The sequence below is a fragment of the Austrofundulus limnaeus genome, unplaced genomic scaffold, assembly GCF_001266775.1.
Source record: "Austrofundulus limnaeus strain Quisiro unplaced genomic scaffold, Austrofundulus_limnaeus-1.0 Scaffold459, whole genome shotgun sequence".
Classification (NCBI taxonomy): domain Eukaryota; kingdom Metazoa; phylum Chordata; class Actinopteri; order Cyprinodontiformes; family Rivulidae; genus Austrofundulus; species Austrofundulus limnaeus.
The window spans coordinates 299,018-304,327 of record NW_013952861.1 but is presented as its reverse complement, the minus strand read 5'-3'; the positions used below and the strand labels follow the sequence as shown (position 1 = coordinate 304,327).

The 5,310-nt window shown below is 36.2% G+C and overlaps 1 long non-coding RNA gene across 1 annotated transcript in view; it reads right to left on the bottom strand.

The window, feature by feature from the left end:
- Positions 1-3,849: 3,849 nt before the first annotated feature.
- The window catches only part of LOC106529683 (uncharacterized), a 96,546-nt gene continuing 95,085 nt past the window's right edge, over positions 3,850-5,310 (bottom strand). The window contains exon 3 of the long non-coding RNA XR_001311666.1: positions 3,850-3,950. This is a non-coding gene — a long non-coding RNA (uncharacterized LOC106529683). The remainder of the gene's footprint in view (positions 3,951-5,310) is intronic.

Sequence of the window (5,310 nt, the reverse complement as noted above, 5' to 3'; positions counted from 1 at the left end):
ATGGTGTTTTAAAACACAGTCTGCTGAGTTAAACAGTATTTCAGTTTCAGCACAGAGGTTCTGTGCTTTATTAAAGTTTGTAGAAGCTCCAGCTGACCCAACTGCCTCCATCTGAACACTTGTTTCGTTCCTACACAAAGTCTGTCTCCTTCCACTCCTCATCCTTTTCTCAGATCTAAAACCAGAGCTTGCAGCCATTCACAGAAGCCCTGAMAGTAAATAACACAGCTCAGAAACAATGTGGTTTATGAGCAGAGCCTGTGATTCCAGCACTGCTAGTGTAGTGCCTACCTATATAACCAACAAAACTAATGAAGGAAAAGAACAAAGCATAAAGCTTCAGTGTGGTGTAGAGCTACATTTCTATTGACTAAATGTTTTTCCAGGGAAGACYGGCTCTTATTGCAGGGATTTTGAAACAGGAGAAAAAGCAGAGAGACACAGAAAGCAATCAATAGAAGTCAAGGGAACAAGTGTGTTTCTTTGAGTTGATTCACAGAGATGTTTGTTTGCTGCTGCCTCAAAGTGTGTGAGCAGTATTGTGGCCTCCTGTACCCTATCTTTGATCAGTCCCTTCCTGAGAGATTTCAGTCTAACTTCACACTGCCTGAGCCTCGCCTCGGCTGGGCTGCGTGGGTACCACCTACACCCTGCAACTCGTGGTGTCTTTCTTCTTTCAGCTCCTCTTCCACACCTCCTCTCAGCTCCCTACGCTAAGTGCTCATCTATACAGTATCTCAGGGTACCGTGTCACTATTCAGGCTTACAATGACATTCTTTTATGAGGAAAAAAAACCTTTTTTGGCAGGATATCACTATTCCTGGATACCTGGCACTCCTTTTCACAACCAATTTATTCAAAGTCTGAACAAATTCAGATCAAATCAGATCTAAAAAAATGCAAACATATAGTATTTTTTATTCAGTAATATTTTACCAAGGTATTACCTTGATTGGTCTGCGAAATGGTTATTGAGCAGAACTATTGATAACAGATAAAACACGTAATGCACTCTTTGCAAAGACAAGTGGGCTAAAGAAGCAACAATCTCCAAGGTAAATGTTGACCAATATGAGTGATTCTTTTAATCAACACCTATCTTCACGTATCAGAAAAAACACTGACTGATTTTTTTAATGTTTTGGTCAGTATGTATTTTTTTTTCATTTAACAAAATACAACAATAATTGCTTACAACTAAAAGTGTTTTCAACAAACTTTAGAACAGAAGAACATTTTTGATTAAAAATACTTACACTAAACTGGTCGTAACAGCTGCTGTTTTAACTTCAGCACTGACTTGTTGTCACATCTTATAAAGTAGCTAATATTAGATGATTCAGATAATTGAACTAAATTGTTGGACTAGCTCTACAACCCAGCCACTTGCTTCGGATGTTATCATCCGATGCGGAATACCATCCAATGGACGTTATTAGTCGTTATCAGTCCCATTGAGTGGCTTCAGAATGTCCTGACTGTGTCGCCTAGTGGGTTCTCAGTCCCATAGAATGGCTTCAGACTGTCAGCTGGTTAGTATAAGACATAAAGACACTAAGTTTTTTTATGCAATCTGGTTAATATGAGGCATAAAACCAGGAAGTTTTTGTTTGCAATCTGGTCAATATGAGACATAAAACCAGTAAGTTTTTTGTTTGCAATCTGGTTAATATGAGGCATAAAATCACTAAGGTTTTCTTTTGCAACCTAGTTCATGTGAGGCATAAAACCACTAAGGTTTTAAATGCAATTTGGTTAATATGAGGCATAAAGCCACTACGGTTTATTTTAGATTAAATGACATGGGCTACGATAAAGTGGACCTTTGTTGCAGGCCCAACGTAGGGCAATGGATTGAGCGCCAGACCAGAGAGCAGGAGAGCCAAGACCGAGACCAGGCACAGGCAACAAGAAAACAGCGAGAACAACTAAGTAACAACTAAGGCAAAAATGTAATTAATTCTGAAAATCTTTTCAGGACCCCACCTTGATGTTTCGGGACGCCACTTTGGGTCCCGACCCCAACTTTGGGAAACACTGTTCTAGGGGGTACTGGTGGGACAGTCTGAAGCCATTCTATGGGACTGATAACTGCCAATAACGTACATTTAATGGACTGATAACATCAGAACCCACTGACCCAGCTCTGGTTTTAGTATTCAGTTCAGTTCATTTCAGTTCAGTTCAGTTCAGTTCAGTCTATCCGTTTGAATATTATATCTAGTGTATTTATTTGAATATAGGTTGAAAAGGATTTGCAAATCATTGTATTCTGTTTTTATTTACAATTTTAACAACCTCCCAACTTCATTGGAATTGGGGTTGTACTTTCAAATGTAGCAAGCTGCTCCTTAATGAAGTCAAGTGACAAAGTCCAAAGGTTTTGTGAAATCACTGCTTTGCAACAAATAAAACATACTAATCTAAAAAACACAACTTTTGCAGTTTCTGGACTGTGCAGACACGCTGCCTAAAGATTGATAAGGGTTTTACCTGTCTGACCTTGTTGGTAATATATTTTATTACTAAAATAACATCTCATTTTCTCATGTCACCATGCAGATCCCATGATACCAGAAGACAGATCATGTTGTTTCTTGTTCTGAGGCTGCACGCAAACACGAGCAGTCACTTTGTGATGAGTGATCTCAGTGTGTTCTGGATAACCTCCAGTTCTGTACTTTACAGCATGTGGTGTTTGGCAAACATAATAAATCATCCGTAATGACTTTACCAGACCAAAATAGTCTTAATGGGAATATTTTATTGTGCTCATCAGTAAACGATTAGAAATCATTTGGTGAAATACGGTCATTCTTGGCGCAGAGTCAAGCTGTCAGTTGGATTGGCATGTTTGCTACGAAAAATCAAAATTCTGTACGATCAAATGAATCTAAAAGGATTTCATTAAATTTATTACACACTAGAGTGGCAAATGGTGATTGAAGCTCCTATAGATCACGTTCTTTGGAAATATGAGTCAAAATTTGTTTGTTGATTGAGAAAAATGGACAAAATACAGAAACAGAAGGTACGTAAATACTTGGATTTAAGTAAAGAACTACATTACTAAACAAATTAATTTGTATTTTACACTACATTTTATTTAAAAAAACAACATATTTTGCCTTTTTGAGGAAACTATTGAGATCTGTCTTTTATTTTGCTTGCAGATAGTTATTAACTAATTTTGTTGTAGATTATAACATAATAAACAACACAAAGTTAAAAATAAACTTTACATAAAATTAAATGTAAAACACCTTATTAAAAAAAATTGTTAATGACGGACCCACGTTTGTTAAATTACCAAGCTTTTTTTATTAAACACTGCTTCACCTGCTTAAACAAGTGATCCATCATTAACAGAACACATGCATGTAATTACATCAGTGAGGCTTATTTTATTCACTAAATGTGGAGAATGATTGTCCTTGTTAGTGCTACATTAACTATCTAATTACTAACCTTTAGTGCCTTTGATTAACCTCTGCTGCCGTTTCTGTCCGTCCCAAGTCATTTCTCTTCACTGCAGCATGACCAGAGAGAGGAGGACCAATCAGTGTAAAAGGCAGAAGACACACAAACTGTGTGAGACAGGAGGAGAAAGCTTGCTCTGCACAACATTTTAATTGAGAACAAGTAAAGCTGCAGATTTAATCTGTCCCATCTGCAGTGACAGTCGTGTGTGAAAAGGCTGTATATGTAATTTACTCCAACTGTTTCACTGAAGATTGTGTTCACTAAAGTTAGACTTCTACCTCTGTGTGTAGCAGTGTGTATATCTTTATGCACACTGTCTACTCCCTCTTATATTCCCAAACACTCAGGGATGAACTCGCCTTGTCTACTAGAAACATTTCCCCTTGAGATCCTCTGAAGTGGTGTTGTAGCAAAGGAGGCACCTGGGGAATTCACAACAGCTGCTGTTCCTTTGTTAGAAGTCAGCCTATATAAAAAGAGAAATAGTTTGATGTAACAGTTCCGTCTTTATTCTGAAGTTTTGACATAAAACAAGTATTTATACAAGTCATGTTCTTTGTTGGACTTAGATTTTCATTAAAAGAAGAAAATCAATTTAAAGGCAGGATTAGTTTACAGATTAATTTCTGTAAATGACCTTACATCCATTTTTAATAATCAGTATTAAAATATAAAATATAAATGATTGTTGTAAATATTTCAGCTTCGTTAGACTGATATGTTCTTGGCAACATGATGAGTTTGTTTCATTTATTTATTTTTGAGCAAATCAACAGCTGAGCCAGGAAACAAGCTCTGGGAAAGGCTCTGGTGCAGTGGTAAGGAGGCAATAGAATGAACTGGTTAAGTACACAGCTGCAACTCTCTTGTTGTCTTTAGGCAACTTTGACCTGATTTCAACATTTACAATGTCAAATATGTACGTTTAATTATAACTGCTGAAAATAACATGCAGAGTTTTAGTCTATTCTTGTCACATTTTGGCTGTATTTGTTGAATCATGTGTTGTAATTGCCGTTTTTAAGCCTTTGAACTGACGTGGAACAGAAAGGTGCAGAGTAAATACAAAGAAAACACAAAAGTTAAGTAAATCACAGTAAGAAACATTGCAACGTATTTTAACACCAGAATATGCTGAATTGTTTCAAAACAGTAAATGTTTAAATAAATAAATAAATAAATAAATAAATAAATAAATAAATAAATAAATAAATAAATAAATAAATAGGCAGAGACCCTAATCCCCCCATAGGCAGATATAAAGTTATGCCCTTAGTCTGAATATTTGTAAAAACCCAAAAAGGGCCTCAGATATTGATGTAAAAGCTTCAGCGAAGAAGAGCAGCAGAGAGAAGCAGTATTTGTGTGTCTGTGATAGAATGAAGAATGAACAATTTAAGCAAAAGTTTGCACTGAGGAAGGAAACCAGAGCCAATCTCAGCTCATAGATTGAGTCAAAATGAAAATCAGAGAGGTGCTGAGAAAAAGATGCTCTGTGATTACTTTTATCTTTTTCATTCATCTGGAAAAAAATGGCAGCTATTGCTAAAAATATCCGAGCTGGCTTAAAACAGGATTCAAATTGTCCATAAAACACTTCACTGAACACAAAAACAGTATTATTCAGTATTCTTTACACTTGATATAAATAAGGTATTTTATCCAAAACGTTTCCTTTCTTTACACTTTAGACTTATTTGGTTATTTTTCCTACAAATTAAAAAGAAAAAAAATTGTGTAGGTCTTCTTCTCTAATGAAACGTTTCGTCTCGTCTCCAAGAGACTTCTTCAGTCTGAGAGTTTCAGGCAAAATTCAGGCTTTTAAG